Source organism: Carettochelys insculpta, chromosome 3 (assembly GCF_033958435.1).
Source record: "Carettochelys insculpta isolate YL-2023 chromosome 3, ASM3395843v1, whole genome shotgun sequence".
Taxonomy (NCBI): Eukaryota; Metazoa; Chordata; order Testudines; family Carettochelyidae; genus Carettochelys; species Carettochelys insculpta.
Genome location: NC_134139.1, coordinates 66,107,576 through 66,129,423, shown reverse-complemented (window position 1 = coordinate 66,129,423; position 21,848 = coordinate 66,107,576). Strand labels below are relative to the sequence as shown.

The 21,848-nt window shown below is 48.0% G+C and overlaps 1 protein-coding gene across 2 annotated transcripts in view; it reads right to left on the bottom strand.

Moving 5' to 3' along the window:
• The window catches only part of LOC142011125 (histone-lysine N-methyltransferase SMYD3-like), a 412,110-nt gene that overhangs the window by 117,607 nt on the left and 272,655 nt on the right, over positions 1 to 21,848 (bottom strand). Inside the window, exon 6 of one of the 2 annotated variants that reach the window (XM_074990065.1) lies at positions 3,630 to 3,694. The exons of the other annotated variant lie outside the window; for it this stretch is intronic. The gene's annotated coding sequence lies outside the window, so the exon portion shown is untranslated. Of the gene's footprint in view, positions 1 to 3,629; positions 3,695 to 21,848 lie in introns of those variants that run through there. 2 annotated transcript variants of the gene reach the window in all.

The window sequence follows — 21,848 nt, the reverse complement described above, 5'->3', positions numbered from 1 at the left end:
GTTTGGAGGCCAACAGGTAGGGGACCAGATGAGTTAGGTTCTGTTCCCAGCTTTTTCACTGATTTACTGTGCAGTTTTGGCGCATGTCACCTCACTTCTCAGTAGCTCAGCTTTCTCATCTGTAAAATGGGGAAAATAGTACTTGCCCTCTTTGCAGAGTGTCCTGAGATCTATGGGTGAAAAGGAGCTTGTAAGTGCTAGCTATAACTTTTAGTAACTGGTATCCTTCAAGTTGTGTTGCTCATGCCCATTCCACAACAGGTGTTTGCGCTAGCCCCACACACCCATGTCGGAAGTTTTCCCTTCAACAGTATCTGTCTGAGAGCAGCTCTAGTGATCCGTGCAGTGACACCCTGACGGTGAGACATAAGAGGCATGGAGTGTTCCCAGCACCCTCAGATCCTTCTTGCCAGAAACTGCTATGTAGAGTAAGGAGGGTGGGATGCACAGCGGACACAAGCTACACATCTCAAAGAACACCACTTGCAAAAAGGTAATGGTCTGTTCTTCGTGTGCTTGCTCATGCCCCTTCCACATTACACGACTCCAAGCAGTACCCATGGGCCGCGTCTACACATACCGGCAACTTCGAAGTAGCAGCGCCAACTTCGAAATAGCACCTGTCACGGCTACACGTGTTGGGCACCATTTCGAAGTTGACATCGACGTCAGGCGGCGAGACGTCAAAGTCGCTAACCCCATGAGGGGACGGGAATAGCACCCTACCTCGACGTTCAACGTCGAAGTAGGGAACATGTAGTCGTTGCGTGTCCCGCAACATCGAAATAGAGGGGTCTGCCATGGCAGTCATCAACTGAGGGGTTGAGAGACGCTCTGCCCAGCCCCTGAGCTCGACGGTCGCCGCATGCAGCGGCCCCTTAAAGGTCCCCGCCCCCTGCCTTCCTGTGCAGGAAGCTGAGAGAGCGTGCAGGCAGCAGCATAGCCACGAGGCTGGCCTGCATGCTCCTCTGCGCCCACACACCCCCACCCGCCACAATGGCCGCCCCCCAGCCCCCCAAGTAACCCCAGGGGACCCCCCCCCCAAGGGGAGCCAGGGCTCCCAGCCCAGCAGCCAGGCGGGGAAGCAGCAGCAGGGCCCCTCCTGGATGGAGGCCAAGCTTCGGGACCTGCTGGGGCTCTGGAGCGAGGAGGAGGTGCTCCAGGTAATGGGGAGCAAGAGGCGGAACGCGGATGCGTTTGCTTGGCTGGCCGAGGGCCTGGCCGCCCGGGGTCACCCTGCCCGCACTCCGGATCATGTCTGGAGGAAAGTGAAGGAGCTGCGGCATGGATAGGCCCGGGCCCGGGATGCGGCCAGTCGATCTGGGGCCGCCCCCATCACTTGCCCCTTTTACAGGGAGCTCAGGGACATCCTGGGCCCCCGGCACACCTCCTCCCCTCCAGCCACTCTTGACACCTCAGCTGACGAGCCCCAGCAGGCCCTGGAGTCGGAGTCCGGCCCGGAGGTAAGCCCCACACCCCGGGGGCCGCCCCAGGAGCCCACCCCCGGGGCACCGGAGGAGGAGGAGGAGGGTGAGTCCTCCTCGAGTGACGGGGGCCTCTAGATCGTGCTGCCATCCAGGAGCTCCAGCCGGGCGTCCGCCCACCGGGTGTCCCCCGACCGTGGGAGTGGACTGTCAGGTATGTACCCCCCGGTGCGCACCCCTGGGGTTGAGGGGCGGGGACAAGAGACATGACCAGGGCCCTCCACATGCCCAAATGACCATGGCACCAAGGACAGCAGTGGCACGTCCCTCACAGGAGTGCATCAGCCCCTGCCCCCCCAGCACGACAGTGCCATGCCCCATCCCTGGGGATGGGGGGAGTGGAACCTAGGCTCCCCTGGTGGGAGGGGGTGGGACACCCATCAGCAGCAGCAGCAGCACCATCTCCCGGGAATGGGGATGGGGAACCTGCAGCAGAGGGGAGGGGGGACACGGGCCATGGCTCGGGTCCCGCACTAACAGCTGTCTCCCCTCTTCTTCCCCCCCGTCTTCCGCAGCTGCACCATCGGAAGGACCGGAGAGCGCCGGCGAGGTGTCAGTGGTCCCGGAGAGCCCACCAGGGCCATCACTCCAGGCCAGCCCCTCGGCGGAGCACTGACCAGCCCCACGGCGGGGATGACGGCAGAGCCAGCCGCCCTCCTGGACAGCGACGGACCCCCAGCTGCTGGCCATCCATCGTCGGCAGCTGGAGGTCGCGGAGGAGCGGCTTCGGGTGGACGAGCGGCGCCTCCTGCTACAGGAGTGGGCGCTGGCCTGGCGTCAGGAGGCACGGGGGGCCTTCATGCGAATGTTCGAGCGCATAGCTGACTACCTGGCCCCGCATGCTGTGCCGGCCGCTGCTCTGCCCGCCCTGCCTGCTCCACCCGCCGCTCCACCCGCCGTCGCACCGCCACCCGCCACCTAGGGCCCTTCCGCCGAGGGGGACCTGGGGACAGCTGACACCCGCCGGCCGTATCTCCCGGTCCGCCCGGCCCACAGCCAGCCCCGGCGAGGGCTGAGGCCGAGGCGCAGGTCGCGGCCGCCCACCCCCAACGCTGGACATTAGGGGGTGTGGGGCCCAGGACATGTCCCCCCCCCTTTGTATATATTCCCCCCAGTTGTATGTTTGTGTTTGTAAATAGTTTGTATTAGACCCCTGTTGTTATATTTTGTTGTTATGGATGCTGACACCTGCCCCCCCATATACATAGTTCTCCCCTTCCTTGTCTTCCCCTTTTTTTCTTTCATCTTATTGGAGTTGTAATATATATATAAAATATTTATCCGGCCTGTACATAGTAGTTAGTTAAGAGATTAATAATAAGGAGAGTTCTCTACAGAGATTTGGTTTCACAAACAAACGTCTGGTTTTATTTCTTTTCAAGAAAGGTGGGGGGGGTGCGCTCTTGGGTGCTCTGTGGTGTGGGCGTAGGGGAAGGGAGTGTTGTGGAGGATGGGGGGGGGAGTGGGGGGGCCTGCCAGCGTTCACCCGCGGCCTCCCCGAAATGGGCCCGCAGGGCCTCCCGGAGCCGGGTCCCTTCGGGGTCCACCTGGCGACTGCGGGCAGCGGGTGGCTGCACATTGGCCCTGCCAGCCTCCACAGCCCAGCCCTGAAAGAAGGCTTCCCCCTTGCTCTCCACGAGGTTGTGTAGGGCGCTGCACACGCCCACAACCTGGGGGATGTTGGTGAGGCCCACATCCAGGCGGGTGAGGAGGCACCTCCAGCGCCCTTTGAGGTGCCCAAATGCGTGCTCCACCACCTGGCATGCATGGTTCAGGCGCAGGTTGAAGCACTCCTGGCTGGCTGACAGGTGGCCCGTGTAAGGGTGCATGAGTCAGGGCCGGAGGGGGTATGCCGCATCTGCGATGATGCAGAGGGGCATGGTGGTGTCCCCCACAGGGATCTCCCGCTGGGGGATGTAGGTCCCCGCCTCCAGCCAGCGGCACAGACCCGAGTTCCGGAATACCCGGGTGTCGTGGGTGCTGCCAGGCCAGCCCACATAAACGTCCAGGAAACAGCCCCGGCTGTCCACCAAGGCCTGGAGGACCACAGAATGGTAGTCCTTCCAGTTTAAGTAGCATCCTCCGCTGTGCTCCGGCGTTGGTGCTGTGCTCCAGAGCCCCGAAGCAATGGGGAAGCCCGCGATGGCGGCATCCGGGTCGCGAAGCCTCACAAGCCTGTGGAGGAGCAGGGCATTGATGGCGCGGACAACCTGCAGGAGAAGCACATGGGAGAGCACCAATGAGGGGTGTGCAGGGTGTGTGTGGCCCTCCCCTGCCAGGGCTCCCCTCCCCTGCCAGGGCTGCCTCCCCCTCCCCCTCCCCCTCCCCCTCCCCCTGTGGGTCCTCTTACCTCCATGAGGAGAGCCCCGACGGTGGCCTTGCCGACGCCAAACTGCTGGCCCACGGATCGGTAGCTGTCTGGAGTGGCCAGCTTCCAGACAGCGATGCCGACCCGTTTCTCCACACTGAGGGCACGCCGCATGAAGGTGTCCTGGTACCTCAGTGCAGGGGTGAGCCACTGGCATAGGCCCAAATGCCTGCCGGCTCATGCGAATGTTCTGGAGCCAGCAGTCGTCGTCCCACTCTCCGAGCACCAGCAGCTCCCACCAGTTGGTGCTGGTGGGGTAGCTCCACAGCCGGCGGCATATGAGGCGGGGGGGGGCAGGGTGCTGCAGGGGTGGGGGTTGCGTCCTCCTCCCCTGCAGGCAGCTCCTCCTCTGTGGCAAGGATGTGCTCAGCTGCCTCCTGCATGGCATGGAGCAGGGCGAGCACTGCTCCTACAGCGGTGGCTGGGTGGACCTCTGGCGGCTGCTGCTGCTGCTGCTGCTGCTGCGGGTCCATGACTGCGTCACCCGAGGTGTGCATGCCTGTGGCTCTGCAGACCGCGTGCTGTGCAGGCTGCGTGTGTCTCGGAGGGGCCCTTTAAGGGAGTGGCTAGCTGTTGCCCCGGAAGCGCTACTCCGCCCTGTGACCCTGTCTGCAGCTGTTCCTGGCACCCTTATTTCAATGTGTGCTACTTTGGCGTGTAGACGTTCCCTCACAGCGCCTATTTCGATGTGGTGCTGCCCAACGTCGACGTTGAACGTCGACGTTGCCAGCCCTGGAGGACGTGTAGACATTATTTATCGAAATAGGCTATTTCGATGTAGCGTGCACGTGTAGACGTAGCCATGGTGAACAGTAGGAGTTCGTGGCCATGCTGATGTACCGAACCCAGCATCATTTCTGGCCCACGGGATAACGGCATAGTGAGATGAACACACTGCAGCCCTGCAGATCTCATGGATTGGCACATGTGCTGCCAGACGAGGCTGGGGCCAGATTTGAGTGAGCTTGGATGATGGCCAGTGAGGGAATTCTAGCAGGTTCATAGCCGGACCATATAAGGGAGACGAGCCACTTTGACAGATGCTGAGCAACTCCGCCCAATGTTTATTTCTATTGACTGTGGCCACAAAGAGCTGTGTCAATTTACAGAAAGGCTTGGTGGACTTCAAGTAGAATGCCAATGCCCTCCTGACACCTACGGTGTGGGGCTGCCTTTGCTCTGCTGACCTATGGGCTTGTGGCAGAAGGGAGGAATATGTCCAAATTAATATGGAAGGTGGACAGAGTCTTGGGCAGAAAAGCTTGGTACAGCCACTGATGGACACTGTCCTTGTGGAAGAGGTCAGGGCTTTGATCTCCAACACCACTGTGCTGAAGTGCTTGCTACCAGGAATGCCACTTTCTAGGACAGGTGAGACAAGGGGCAGGAAACAAGGGGCTCAAAGGGAAGACTGGTGAACTGGGAGAGGATGAGGTTGAGGTTCCATTGTGGGACAGGGTCCTGAACCTGTGGACAGAGCTCCTCAATGCCCCTTAAGAAACACACCATCATGTCATGCGAGCAGACTATCTGCCCCTGGATCAGCTCATGGAAAGTGAACATGGCAGGAAGGATGGCTCTGAAGGTGCAGCAGGTAGTTGAGGACAATATGGACTGTGGCACGGCCTGACGAGATACCATATTCTGAAGCCCAGAAGCCCACAGGGAGAACCATGCCCACTTCACCTGATATGTCAGGCATGTAAACAGCTGCCTGATACCAAATGGGAGGCTGCTGCATTTCCTCCAACCAGGTGTGCTACTCCTCATTCAGCTATGGAGCAGCCTTGCCAAGAAGTGCAGAGACGCAAGATGGGGATGCAAAAGGTGGTGATTTGGGAGGGGCCAGGGCATATAGAAAGCCAAGCTCATAAGCGTGCTGAACCAGTGCTGTCAAGGCCACACCAGCGCAACCAGGATCACGTGAGCCTTGTCTCGTCTGATCCCAAAGACCCAAACAAGGAGGGGGGAAGTTGTACAGCAGGGTCCCAGACCATGGGAACAGAAACACAGAGAGGGAGCCCTGTCCCATCCCATCCCAACAGCAAAACTGCTAGCACTTACTGTTTTTCATGGTGGCTCCTCACAAACACAAGGGGAAAGCTCTACTTTTGGAAGACTGCACCTGTCATGTCTGGGTGAATCAGTACGAATGTCTTTGGGGCACCGGGGACCTACCCCCGTGTGATCCATAAGTGTCCCGGCAACTCACCCATGTTCTTTGGGGCTCCAATGAGCACTGCCCCAATTCCTCCTTCCTGCCCCTAAAATCAGGGGAGCCTGCAGCCACACACAAAGATCTTCTCCCATTATCTGACGCTTGAAGGACGTACATCAAAGAGTGAAGGATGGTACCTGGAGAGGGGATTGGGGCTGTTGGGAAGATGATGCCCACATGAGCCCAACATGGGCTCGTAGTAAGTACAGGCCCAGTATGAGGCCTTAGGCCTGAACCAAAGTAATGGTCAAGACTTTGCAAACAGAAAGCAAAGTGCAGCTGTGAGCTAAAGGAACGCATTGCTCACCGAAGTTGGCAAGAAGAGAGTTGCTGGTGCATAAACATGCCTACCTAGCATATTGAAGTAGGTACATGGTACCAGAACATCCTACCCTGGAACATTGCACAGATAAGAAAGAATAGGCCGACCCATCCCAGTGACGGGGGCAAAAGGGTAATATGGCAGGTACATGGTACCAGAACTCCCTACCCTGGAACATCCCACAGACAAGAAAGAATAGGCCAATACATCCCAATGACGGGCAAAAGGGTAATATGATGGACAGAGTTGTTTTGTTTGAACCAACGTGTACAAGGTGAGAGGCGGCACCTAGAAGGGTTGTACCTCAATACGTCAGGAATGATGTGTAAATTGTTTGTACCTGTGTATAAGAATGTAATCCTGGGATGTGGTCTGGGTCCGGCCGAGGGGGCAGTGGAAAGTCCTGCCACTGACTGAGCCGAGTCCATTGACCGTGGGTGCATATTTGTAGTATGCCCTGACTTAGACTAAGAAATCTACAGGGAACTACTATTGTATCCAATACGGCAATAAACCTGGCCGACCTGCCTTTGCACCTTACTAGACTCTGTGGTCACTGGGGGTTCTCTTCGGGTCTGCTGTGTCAGCTATCTGCAGAGCTGGGGCAGCGCACAGAGGGAACACACGCACGCAGCTGAGTTATACCAACATTGGAGAGAGCAGAGCACCACGCTGGTGGCAACTCTGACGACAGGGCTTGCCCCGAGACCAAACCACCACCTGGGCTGGTCCGAGGGGTACCAGTAGATTCAATATGTTCTACAGTGCCCAAAATGCCTCTGGTGTAGATTGTTCTTCCATATGCCAGAGGCCTTCAGAACTACTCTATGTTGCCACAACAAGAAGGTACGGACTTCAGCACTCCCTGCCTGAGCCAGCCCCTGATACCATGAGGGGTCAACAAGCTGCTGGAACAGGTCTAGGGTCTCCCCCTGTCTTCCTCCTACCCCTGTGGGCTGTTGGGGAGCATCCCCTAACCAACATCTTCACCTTCACTGCCAGAGACTGTGAGGGGTAATGGTGATGGCCCAACAAGGGCACTGATGTAGTGACCCACAATGAGACTCTGGTGCTCTGGCCCAAGTCCACCCAAGTCTCCTGTGTCAGGGTCACAACTGACTCCATTGATCCCTTGAAGCAAATGCCTCTCTGAGTCTTAAACAACTTGAAAATGTGGCATTTGCTGCTCAGGTGCTCCTTGGAAACACCTCTGGCAACTGTTACACAGATCAGTAACTGGCATAGGGTGTTTGCATTCTAAGCCTGGTTTCACATCTGAAGACCAAGGCATGTTCCATCCATAGGCTAAGTTCTATCCAGGACACTAACTAGAACGACTAGCACTACCGAGACAACTATCTACACAAAGACATTGCCTGCGCAGCAAGAAAACAAGTGGTAAAGAGTACGGCACCATCACTGGCGGCAAGAAGGAACTGAAGGTTGTGGGGAGCATGCAGTGCCCCTAATACTGCTCCATGGAGGCACCACTCCAGGGGTCAGTAGGGCAGGTCACGTATAGAAGCTGTTGAAAGAAAAGCTTCCTGCCCCGGTGCATGTGGCGAGCAGAGGCATGAATGCACATGAGCAAGCAGTCGAAGAAGAAAAATGTTATTACTAAGTCCTCCACTTTCTTGTTGGAAACCAGTTTATATTATTCATCCCTAGGAAGAAATAAGGGGAAGGTAAACAACCACAGGATTTCTATTACAGGTCTTGGGTTTCACTGCAACTTCCTTTTCCCACTATAGCATATTTTGTTGACAGACTCCAGTAATGTTGGCGTTAAACAATCGGGAGCCCTACGTTCATCCGCTATGAAAAAGGTTGCCTAGCAACTGCAATCAAAGTGCATTTTACCCTCACCATTCTCCTGTAGATTAAGAGAAATCTCTCCACAATATTCTAATACCTTATGTTTCAATAGCTGTATATATCTGAATTTTTAAAAATGTATTTCTTTTGTGACCTAAGACTGCTTCACATCCAGAGAAGGGCAGTGTCTGAAGCACTAAAAGGCTCAGAGACTTGTTTGATGTAGAAATATTCTTTGACAGCTCACTGAGTTTATTTGCTGTCCCCTTTTCTTCTGCCATTTCAGAATTTGTTCCAGCTGCCCCAGGGGAGCTGGAAGCCATTAGCCTGAATTATCATCCTGAATGCAAATTTTACAAGGTAACACAAGGTACATATCCTGTAGTTAGTGTGGTGCATCCCCTTAGAAAGGTAACTTGTCCCTTATGTGCTTGGTTATTAACAGCAAAGATTTTCAATATGCTTCCTCACTGACAGTCTATTATAATAATTTGTCAAAATACAAAAACTATTATTTCTAGATACAAATGTATAGTATGTAATAAATAGCAGAGAATAGCTGCTTTACTCTGACATATGCATACTTAATATATTCACATGAATAGTTTCATACTATTAAACAAAATACATTAACTTCAAGTACATGTTTAGAATCCCAGTGAATTTCATGTATGTTAACACATGGTTAAATATTTTGGTGAGTACGGATGGACTTAAACACAAGTTTTTATACTTTGATATGTCATGGCTAAGATAGGATCCATGGCTAAGATAGCTTCCCATTGCTTAAATAGTCTATTTCCAGGACAGGAAACCTTTGATTTAACACCCACCCACCTCCTCCTCCAACTCACCATTCCATGGAAAAACATTGGATCTAAATAGCTTTCAGCACCAGGTGGTATGATCACGTGTTTCTAGTCCAACCACCACCTAGATTTACAGGAGAAACCAGGCTGTTTATAAACTGTTAATCTGATCACCCAGTCATTAGAGCTCCAGATCATGAGTAATAGCTCTCATCGGCACATTTAAAACTACAGATTGACTCTCTCTCATCTGGCATCCTCGGGTCCTGACCAGTGCTGAACAAGAGAATTTGCCGTACCACGGGAAGTCAATATTGTTTAGCACATTACCAACAGTGCCACTGCTTACTGGGCTCTTCGAAGACATGTAGGGGAAAACTAGATCTAAACAACAGCATAGAACACTGAGAGCCAGGACTGGTGGTTCTAAACAACCTTTATGGGGCCACAGGAAAATGGCCACACCCATCATAAGTGGTCATCTGGCTAACTAAAATCATGCAGGATTATGGATGTTGCCAAATAAGACCGTCCCAGATTAGAGAGGATAAACCTGTACAAACAGACTTACATTTCATATTTCTAACTTCACAAAGAAGACTGATACATGCACCAAAATAGAATATACGGATCCAGCAGATTGCAAACATTAAAACTGACATGTTATATGGAGGTATTTTGTCCAAAAATCTCCAAGTTATGCAAAGCATAGGAGGAACCATCACAGGCATTATTTTGAGAAAATAAAGTGTTCTACAGACATGGACATTAGCAGCAGCTATATCTTTGCTACAATTAACAAATCCAAATCATATGCACCTGGTATAGTAAGTTTCCTGCTAAGTAAATACGGCATGAATACAATAAAAAATTCTAATTAAAATCTACTTTAAAGTCATGCAAAGATTCCGTAAGAATGAAAAATATGACCTATATTATATTTTGATATGGAAAAATTACTACAGTAGTTTTTAACAAAACAGTATTTGGAAATGTATTTTTAAGTACATCCTTGGATTTAGTGCAGAGCAAAGCTACTGCGGTGATATATTTAAAGATGTATTAAAATTTCTAGGCTGTCATTTTATATTTCAGTGCTTATGGTGGAGTGCTTTGTACGGAAGTGTATAAACCGGTCCTAACTGCAATCAGTTTGCACGCACACTAGCATTAGATGGGGCAAGCTGCAGCCTGTTTTAGGTAGCAGCATATGTTATCCCCCCATTCCCGTTTTGGGATTCTTACGTGCTATTCTGAAGTCTAAGAAACAAAGACTAACATTTCAACCTCCCAGGAAGAGCAGTTTTGTTTTTAGTTAACTCTTTTCTTTGTAGCCCATGAAATCATAATACACAGATGAATAGTGTATAGCACATGCAGTCCCTGTGGGACAACTCAGGATGGACTGCAGCTGCCTGGGAAAAGGGAATACACACAAACCAGTTTAGAACAGGCCACTGTAGCCATAAGGACCTTGTGGGGACACAGTAGAAAAGATCCATTGAGTCTGCACTCTGGCAAAGGCCTGGGTGAAGAAACCATGTCAAGCAACAGCAGGAGTGGCTGCATCAGAGACCCACTCATAGTGGAAGCTATCAAAGCCATTTGAGCAGCTATAGCAAAAGCTGCCTGCTAAAAATGGGAACTGACCCGTTGAGCTGCTATCTGCTGCTGCTGGGCAAGAGGGAGGACAGAGAAGCAGGATGGACTCAAATAGAGGACAAAGAGCAGAAAACTGAGACAAAGAACTGTAGCTCTTTGCTGCAAAAAGCAGAAGATTAGGGCTATGGGTTCAAGGGACCACCGCTTATGTGCCAAACAGAAATTTGCCTAGGGATGACTAGTGTTCAGAATAGGTATGGTTCAGTTATGCTGTGCATTCATGTAGAATGAGTTATTTGAATGACAAAAACTGGTAAGAGAACACTGATGGCAAAGACTAGCATGCTGGGATTTGACCTAAACTATTACTAGAAACATCTTTAATTCGCGCTAAACTTGGAAATTATTAGACTCAGGATGCTGGTGGCAAAATATCAACAAGGATGTTAGAGAATATGTTGCCACCTGAGAGCACTGCCAGAGAGGGGCCACAGAAACATGCAAATCAGCTCAAAAACTTCACAGAGTGCTCATCTCAAATAAAGAATGGCATCAAGTAGGAGTAGAGATGTGTTCTTTGCCCAAAATTCCAGGGGGCAACATGTGTGTTTGTGTTGTAGCAGATTATTTCTCTGCGGCTGTGTCTTCACTACCTCCTTACTGCAAAGGGAGGATGGTAAGTAGGGTGCTGGGCCTTTATTAATGAAGTGCTGCGGTGCATATGCAGCCACTTCATTAAGCAAATTCCCCCCCTGGAAACCCCGAAGTTTTAAACTTCAAAGTGCGGGCTCGTGTGTACTTTGAAGTCCCTTTACTCCTCAAAAGTTAAAACTTTGGAGTTTCCTTAATTATGTGCTCCATATGCATCACAGCACTTCATTAATAAACTCCCTACTTACCACCCTTACTTTGAAGTAAGGAGGTAGTGTAGACACAGCCTAAACGGTTAGAGGCCAAGGCCCTGCGGAATAAGAATGTCGAAGAAGTGGCACTTTTCCTTTATGAACTGATTTGCAGATTTGGTTGCACCAAAATACAAATCAATGTCCAGGAGCCTGAATTCTGTAATAAAGTTTACAAAAAAATTACATCTTTTAACAGGAGCAAATCAGAGGGTCACCAGTGCTTACCGCCCCCAGGCAAAGGGCCCTGTGCAAACTGGACAATTCAGGGTGTCGTGGTAACAGTGTTAAAAGAAGAAGGACCAAAGGCACTAGAGGGAGTCCTGTTTCCATTCTGCACATCACAGCTTAAGTCAAGAGGCCTTACACTTGCTGAACTTTAAGATAAGCCAGGAAGCCTGTGCTGCCCATACATTGCCTAGACAATGGTGACAGTGAAGATTTAAATGGTGAGATTCCTGTTGATCCTGATTTAATGGAGCTTACTTTAGATGCCAGTGATGTCCAAGACCACTTGACCCACATCAAGCAGGTATATAAAATTGTAGAGGAGGAGCTGCAAAGAACGTTACTAAGGCACAAGTAAGACAAAAAAAGGATTACGTAGAACGCCATAAGCAGCAAGAAGCCTTTAAAATTGGTCAAAAAGTGCTCCTCTACAGTGTGCAAAGGGAAGAGAGGAAGGGGGATAAAGGCCAGCTAGCCTATCTGGTCCCTTATAGAGTCATGGAAAAACAACTCAAAGGGCTTGTATACCTTAGCAAATGAAAAAGGCAATACACTGCCGAAGAGACATCATGGCTTGAATCTAAAAGCCTTTTATGAGCATAATATCCCTCCCAAGATGAAAGAGCCTCTAAACTCACTGCCAACACCAGACTCTGCAGACACTGGCATATAATGCAGTGAGCGCCATGATGCCATGACCATTGTTCCCAGGCCTGATACTACTTGTGGGAAAATGTTGCATCCTGAAAACGCTGAGGTCAGAATTACGGGCGAGAGTCATGCTGAAAAGCCCTTCATTCCCACCTCAGCTACTTGGCAAACACCAGACTGTAAAAAGCTGCAAATTCCAATTCCCTGACCAAACAAACAGCTACAGAAAAAATCAGTAAAGATGAGTCCACCATATAATCCAGACAAGATTATTGGTGATGGTACTTGCCTCTTCAGGGCTATCATTAAAGAGACTGCATTGTCTGAAGACTACTATAGTGTAGCCAGGGCTTCTGCTGTGAATGTGATGAAATCTCCTGAATGTCAGGAAGCTTTTTAAAGCCTTGGTCAGTCTTCCTGTAAAGAAGGACTTGCTCCAAAGCCAAATGAAGCAAGACAAAGTCTGTGGGTACAGATGTTGAGCTCTTTAGTCTTACCACAGTTCTTCAAACTCCCACTGATGTCTATTACCAGCCATCAGGAGCAATGTGAAAGAACTGGTATTTTTACAGACCAGCAAAGGAGAAAATCAACAGATTTGAGGCAACTGCACACATGCAAAAGGACCCTTACATTTATTTATCCAGTTCTGGGACTCATTTGTACTGGGTGCTGGGTGTTAACAGTATTTAATCTCCCCTCTTTTTTTCCTGCATTTTCTTATGAAATTAATGAAAACGATAAAGAGGGTGAACAGTCATATCTTTGTGTTTTATATTTTTCTTCATGACTTCAGTGATTCTCACCAAACAGGCAGGACAAACTATATAAGTGAAAGTTACCCAGCCATGGCTGGCTATATAGTGATTTGTGCCCAGGTAATCTGCATTATATAGTGCCAGGTGCCTTCAGCCACGAGGCACTATATAGTTCAGCTTGTTACCAGTATTTAATCTTCTCTCTTTTTTCTGCATTTTCTGTGAAATAAATGAAAATAACGAAGAGTGTGAATAGTCATTTCTTTGTGGTTTATATTTTTCTTTGGGGTTTTTCTTTTGCCTGTGTTTTACAGCTTTAGACCCTGCTGCCTAACTTCAGGGATTCTTACCAAAGAGGCATAACAAACTATAAAGTGAAAGCTACCCAGGCACACTGACTATATAGCAATGTGTGCCTAGGTAAAGCTGCACTACATAGTGCTCCTCGTTCAGGCAACATAGACTAAATTTAGTGACATTTGCCTGAGTGAGAATGACTGAAGTATGGCCTGTATCATTCAGGAGGTAGTAGTGGGTGGGCATAATAGTTCCTTTTGGCCTTAAAAATCTGTCGTTCCTTGCTATTGGTAAAGGGAAATAATAGCAACTTCTGTTTAGCAGAGATTTTATATGAACTACATTGAACAGGGAGAACACTATATAATGTTGTGACATTATTCAGTGACTGAGGCAATAAACGACAACCAAAGAGAGCATCAGAGGATGAATACGAATCATCTATGACTCTGAGTTGTTGCCAGTAATTTGCTTCATCTTTATGAAAACATATTTCCCAGGAAAAGAGGAGGAAAGCATAAGCCATCCTTTTGCAACATACCACTGTGGAATCCCTCTACCTCAGAATGAACTGTCTTATACATTCTTCACAGGCTCAGTCCTTTTCTGTCAGAGTTTCTGTCAGCAAAGTACTTTAGAATGTGAACAGTCCCATTGCTTTCAAGCAGATGTGTAGCTTAAAGCTACAGGTCTTTTAGTGCATTAGCAGATTTGGTTGAAGAGTAGCAAAGGGCATTCATTATGCACATGCATTGCATTAGTTTGAATTTCAACACCATGAAACTGCAGATATAAAGTATATTATTCTGGGTTTCCTATCTCATCAGGTCTACCCCCTTTTCAACTGAACATTAAATATAAACCAAGGACAAAAGGAAGAAGGGTGAGCAGTAACATACAGACCCTTGATTTCGGAAGAGCAGACCTCGACTCCCTGAGAGACCAGATGAGCAGGATCCCTTGGGAAACGAAGATGAAGGGGAAAAGAGTTGAAGAGAACTGGCAGTATTTTAAAGAAGTCTTACTGAAGGCACAGGAACAAACAATCCCTCTGCGTAGTAAGAAATGCAAACATGGTAGGCAACCAGCTTGGCTTAACAGGGAAATCCTTAGTCGGCTTAAATTCAAGAAGGATGCATACAAGAAATGGAAACATGGACAGTTGACTAAGGAGGAGTATAAACATACGGCTGGAGAATGCCGGGCAGTAATCAGGAAAGCGAAAGCACAATTGGAACTGCAGCTGGCAAGGGATGTGAAGACTAACAAGAAGGGTTTCTACAGGCATGTGAACAATAAACGGGTTGTCAGAGAAGGTGTGGGGCCATTACTGGCTGAGGGAGGTAACCTAGTGACAGATGATGCAGGAAAAGCTGAGGTACTCAAGGCTTTTTTTGCCTCAGTCTTCACAGACAAAGTCAACTTCCCTATGATGGTCCTAGGCGATGCAGTATGGGAAGGTGGAGGGCAGCCATCTGTGGGGAAGGAACAAGTTCTGAGCTATCTAAAAAAACCAGATGTGCACATGTCCATGGGTCTGGATTTAATGCCCCACCCCCCAGGGTACTGAAGGAATTGGCAGAGGTCATTGCTGAACCTTTGGCCATTATCCTTGAAGACTCTTGGAGATCAGGGGACATACCGGATGACTGGAAGAAGGCAAACGTAGTGCTCATCTTTAAAAAAGGAAAGAAGGACAATCCAGGGTACTATAGACCCGTCAGCCTCACCTCAATCCCTAGGAAAATAATGGAGGGAATACTCAAGGAATCCATTTTAAAGCACTTTCAAGAGGGGAAAGTAATCAAAATTAGCCAACATGGATTCACCAGGGGCAAGTCCTGCCTCACCAATCTGATCAGCTTCTATGACGACGTAACAAGCTCTGTGGACATGGGGAAGTCCTTGAATGTGATATACCTTGATTTCAGCAAGGCTTTTGATATGGTCTCCCACAACATTCTTGTCCATAAGTTAAGGAAATATGGATTGGATCCTTGGACTATAAGATGGATAGAAAGCTGGCTTGATGGTCGGGCCCAACGGGTAGTGGTCAATGACTCAATATCTGGATGGCACTCTGTTTCAAGCGGAGTGCCCCAAGGCTCGGTTCTGGGACTGGTGTTATTCAACATCTTTATTAATGACCTGGATGAGGGACTGGGTTGCACCCCCAGCAAGTTTGCAGATGACACAAAACTAGGGGGAGAGAGAGGTTCGTTGGAAGGTAGAGAGAGAATCCAGAGGGACCTGGATAAATTGGAGGACTGGGCTAAAAGAAATCTGATGCGGCTCAATAAGGAGAAGTGTAGAGTCCTGCACCTGGGGCGGAAGAATCCCAAGCATTGTTACAGGCTGGGGACCGACTGGCTCAGCAGCAGTACAATGGAAAGGGACCTAGGGGTTATGGTGCATGAAAGGCTGGATATGAGTAAACAGTGTGCCCTTGTAGCCAAGAAGCTAATGGCATATTGGGGTGCATTAGGAGGAGCATTTCGAGCAGATCTAGGGAAGTAGTTATTCCTCTTTATTTGGCACTGGTGAGGCCACATCTGGAATATTGTGTCCAGTTTTGGGCCCCCCAGTATAAAAAGGATGTGGATTTGCTAAAGCAGGTTCAGCGAAGGGCAACAGAAATGATTAAGGGTCTGGAGCACAAGACCTATGAGGATAGGCTGAGGGATTTGGGCTTGTTTAGTTTACAGAAGAGAAGACTTAGAAGTGATTTAATAGCAGCCTTCAACTTCCTGAAGGGGAGCTCTAAAAGGGAGGGTGATCAACTGTTCTCAGTGGTGTCAGATGGCAGAACAAGGAGTAATGGTCAGAAGTTGAAGAGGGAAAGGTGTAGGTTAGATATTAGGAAAAACTGCTTCACCAGGCAGGTGGTGAAGCATTGGAATGCGTTGCCTAGAGAGGTGGTGGATTCTCCATCCCTTGAGGTTATTAAGCTCCGGCTGGACAAGGTCCTGGCTGGGATGACTTACTAGGGGTTGATCCTGCTTGAAGCAGGGGGCTGGACTTCATGACTTCCTGAGGTCCCTTCCAGCCCTATGATTCTGTGATTCAGATCTTCATCATAGACCACATTCTACCTTTGTTATTTTGTTCTCACAAAAAAGTAACAAATACATTCAACACAATATATCAATTAGCAACATCAGATAAATGAGATTGTGCACCAGGCTAATATATTTATATATCATACCAAACCACTATTTTTGGTCAACTGGAACTGTACCTATTCCCAGATGATGTACAGGATTATACTTTCACACAAAAAGAGTTTATTCTTGCACTATTTCTTCTTAAAAATTCTATGGATTAATTCTCACGCGCGGTTTCCTCTCCCTCCACTCGCTCACTCACTCTTACACAGACTTGCCCCACTAACTCTTTATGCACTGTTATTTTTTCATAGTTATGTTAATATTTCTGAGTTACTGAGCTATTTCTAGGTGATCTGTGTTTCCCTATGGAGTCATTGTAGTACTTATTTTAATTTTACTAGTAACTAACTTTTCACACAACTCAAACAAAAGCACATTTTCTTTACTTTTGCTAATTCTGACATAATTGGGCAAACCCCCAACATAAACGTGACCTCCACATAGAGAAACCACCATAGTTACATCAGTGACTCTTACAGAGCCATGCTTACAGAACACATAGCCAGGTGGAACCTCAGAGCTGGTTCAGGAGCAGATGTCCTCCACATGGATGGCCCTGATCTGTCACTGGATTCATGAAATAAGCAAAAGGGGCTCCCCATTCCCTCTGACAGGAGGAATCTCTGAGAAAGAGAGCTTAAGAAGATCCTCTGCCAAAAAAATACCAAGCACTAACCTGTAAGGCACAAGGGAATAAACTGGCACTGAATTTTAGAATACCTACAAAATAGAGATCAGTTGGTTCCTGACTTCAGTAACACTCAGGTCCAAATATGTACCAGTTAATTTTGTAACCAAATAAGCTATTTAGTTGCAGCACAATAGGGAGCATTATTTTGCTTCAATTCTTATCAATGATTGTTTTAAATCCATTATCAGAGAGCTCATATTATCATTCTTTGTTCTAAAATGAAAGCCCATTTCTGGTTTATTGCTTATTTGTGTAAATGGAAGGAAAACTTCTGGATATTCTTCTTCAGGGGATCTTATAACACAATCTAACTAATTAGGTCATCATCTCCCACTAGGCCTGAGCACTGCTTCTTTTATTAAGACTTGATATTCTTTGAAGTTTAGGTACTTGAAAAATGCTAACTTAAAATGAAAATATGCATAAAGTTTATCCGTATTAAAAATGCAATGATGCAGTTTCTACAGTAAGACCTGTTAAAATGTCAAAGGAAAACATATTATTGTAATTTACACAGACGTGAAAAGTAGAGTAGAGTAGCTGACAAAAATAGGATTTCAGAGAAACATCACTCTTGTTCCCAGTTGAAATGGGTAATGAAGTGAAAATACTAGCGTATCTTCAAAATAATTCTCATAAGTGCACAGATGCAAATGATACTCAGTTAAGGTTTCAAGTGATTTATATCCACTGCCTTTAACTATAGAGTATACAAGTATGTTTTTAATTTAAGATGTAATTAAAGGTTAAAACAACTCAAAATGGACAGACAATGTAGTTAAAACCTAAAACCTACATAATTCTGATGTCAAAACTGGTCTAACTACTCATATGATTTTGTTCTCACGTGAAAGAAAAACACAAACACAGCAGAACAAAAATAGGCACATTGTTCTCTGCAGTCCATTGGACTCAAAGGTATGCGGGAGAGACTAAGAGTCAGCTCTCTATCGTTCACTTAAGACATTTTGGGGGGTGGGGGGTGCAAGGTCTTTAAAAAAGTTATTGTTCTATGGAAAAGCTGCACAGACAGAGAAAAGAAAAGGTCAGGTAAAACAATTTAGGTTCTATAAACAACTGCTGTGCATTATTCTTTTCACATATTATATGTAGCTAAACTGTCAATGAGACAGAATCACAGAGCTGGAAGAGACCTCAGGAAGTCATCAAGTCCAGCCCCCTGCTTCAAGCAGGATCAACCCCCACTAAGTCATCCCAGCCAGGACCTCATCCAGCTGCGACTTACAAACCTCGAGGGATGGAGAATCCACCACCTCTCTAGGCAACGCATTCCAATGCTTCACCACCTGCCTGGTGAAGCAGTTTTTCCTAATATCTAACCTACACCTTTCCCTCTTCAACTTCTGACCATTACTCCTTGTTCTGCCATCTGACACCACTGAGAACAGTTGATCACCCTCCCTTTTAGAGCTCCCCTTCAGGAAGTTGAAGGCTGCTATTAAATCACTTCTAAGTCTTCTCTTCTGTAAACTAAACAAGCCCAAATCCCTCAGCCTATCCTCATAGGTCTTGTGCTCCAGACCCTTAATCATTTCTGTTGCCCTTCGCTGAACCTGCTCCAGTAAATCCACACCCTTTTTATACTAGGGGGGGCCCAAAACAGGACACAATATACCAGATGTGGCCTCACCAGTGCCGGATAAAGAGGAATAATACTTCTCTAGATCTGCTCGAAATGCTCCCCCCAATGAACCCTAGTATGCCGTTAGCCTTCTTGGCTACAAGGGCACACTGTTTACTCATATCCAGCCTTTCATGCACCATAACCCCTAGGTCCCTTTCCATTGTACTGCTGCCGAGCCAGTCGGTCCCCAGCCTGCAACAATGCTTGGGATTCTTCCGCCCCAGGTGCAGGACTCTACACTTCTCCTTATTGAGCCGCATCAGATTTCTTTTAGCCCAGTCCTCCAATTTATCCAGGTCCCTCTGGATTCTCTCTCTACCCTCCAACAAACCTCTCTCTCCCCCTAGTTTTGTGTCATCTGCAAACTTGCTGGGGGTGCAGTCCAGTCCCTCATCCAGGTCATTAATAAAGATGTTGAATAACACCAGTCCCAGAACCGAGCCTTGGGGCACTCTGCTTGAAACAGAGTGCCATCCAGATATTGAGTCATTGACCACTACCCGTTGGGCCCGACCATCAAGCCAGCTTTCTATCCATCTTATAGTCCAAGGATCCAATCCATATCTCCTTAACCTATGGACAAGAATGTTGTGGGAGACCGTATCAAAAGCCTTGCTGAAGTCAAGGTATATCACATTCACTGACTTCCCCATGTCCACAGAGCTTGTTACCTCATCATAGAAGCTAATCAGATTAGTCAGGCAGGACTTGCCCCTGGTGAATCCATGTTGGCTACTTTTGATTACTTTCCCCTCTTGAAAGTGCTTTAAAATTGATTCCTTGAGTATTCCCTCCATTATTTTCCTAGGGATTGAGGTGAGGTTGACGGGTCTATAGCTCCCTGGATTGTCTTTCTTTCCTTTTTTAAAGATGGGCACTACGTTTGCCTTCTTCCAGTCATCCGGTATGTCCCCTGATCTCCAAGAGTCTTCAAGGATAATGGCCAAAGGTTCAGCAATAACCTCTGCCAATTCCTTCAGTACCCTGGGGGGTGGGGCATTAAATCCAGACCCATGGACTTGTGCACATCTGGTTTTTCTAGATAGCTCAGAACTTGTTCCTTCCCCACAGATGGCTACCCTCCACCTTCCCATACTGCATCTCCTAGGACCCTCATGGGGAAGTTGACTTTGTCTGTGAAGACTGAGGCAAAAAAAGCCTTGAGTACTTCAGCTTTTCCTGCATCATCTGTCACTAGGTTACCTCCCTCAGCCAGTAATGGCCCCACACCTTCTCTGACAACCCGTTTATTGTTCACATGCCTGTAGAAACCCTTCTTGTCAGTCTTCACATCCCTTGCCAGCTGCAGTTCCAATTGTGCTTTCGCTTTCCTGATTACTGCCCGGCATTCTCCAGCCGTATGTTTATACTCCTCCTTAGTCAACTGTCCATGTTTCCATTTCTTGTATGCATCCTTCTTGAATTTAAGCCGACTAAGGATTTCCCTGTTAAGCCAAGCTGGTTGCCTACCATGTTTGCATTTCTTACTACGCAGAGGGATTGTTTGTTCCTGTGCCTTCAGTAAAGCTTCTTTAAAATACTGCCAGTTCTCTTCAACTCTTTTCCCCTTCATCTTCATTTCCCAAGTGATCCTGCCCATCCGGTCTCTCAGGGAGTCGAGGTCTGCTCTTCCGAAATCATGGGTCTGTATGTTAACGCTCACCTTTCTTACTTTTGTCCGGATCTTGAAATCTACGATCTCATGGTTGCTGAAGCCCAGGTTCCCTCCCACTTCTATTTCTTCTACTAGTTCTTCCCTGTTTGTGAGCAGCAGGTCAAGTTGCGCACGGCCCCTGGTCGGTTCCGTCAGCACTTGTACCAAGAAGTTATCCCCAACATTCTCCAAAATCTTCCTGGATTGTCTGTGTACTGATGTGTTGGTCTCCCAACAAATGTCCGGATGATTAAAGTCTCCCATGAGAACCAGAGCCTGTGATTTGGGAGCTTCAAACTTAGCTGCCAGAAGAAATCCTCATCTATCTCCTCTTCCTGATCTGGCAGTCTGTAACAGACACCAACTACATCACCACCTCTGTTACTTCCACCTCTAAGCTTAACCCAAAGACACTCAACTGGATTTTCTCCTTCCTCATACTGGAGCTCTGAGCAATCATACTGCTCCCTCACATAGAGCGCAACTCCTCCTCCTTTTCTCCCGTCTGTCCTTCCTAACAATTTATAACCTTCCATGACCGTGCTCCAGTTATGCGAATCGTCCCACCAAGTCTCCGTTATTCCAACCACCTCATACTTGTGTGACTGTGCCAGGGCCTCTAATTCTTCCTGTTTGTTCCCCAGGCTTCTGGCATTAGCGTACAAGAATCTTAGAGAAGGGGCCAATTGGCCCACTTTCTCCTCTTCACCCAGGAAACCCACTTGACTGTTCCCTCCTCCTTCCCCACCTACCTCCAGGCTTGTGACATTCTGATCCTTATCTCCTAGAAGCTCTAATGGTTTAAGAAGCTACATTTTCTCTTTCTTATTCTCTCATCAGAGCTCTTACGACTTGCGGCATGCACATTTTTTCTTCTCTTCACATTTTCCATTATTTACTATTTTCAGCCTTTTACTCTGATTACTTACTACATCTATTTCCCTGCTGGTCTTTTTTGTGAATGGTTACTCTAATGGAAATAGCAGTAAAAAGCTGTTTGAAAGCTGGGGAGTTGGAATCTTTGGTGTGTATCTAATAGCAGAAAACATTCTGTGATGGCAGCCTAAGCTCACTGAAGAGCTGACAGCACCATTCAGTTACAGTTAGCAAATGTGTAACCTGAACTGTCTGCAGACCGAAATTATCCTTAGGGGGAAGAAAACACAAAAATATTGGTCAGATCTATGAGGTAAAAAATGTGTAATATATGCATTTGTAAAGCACCATATTGGCATTA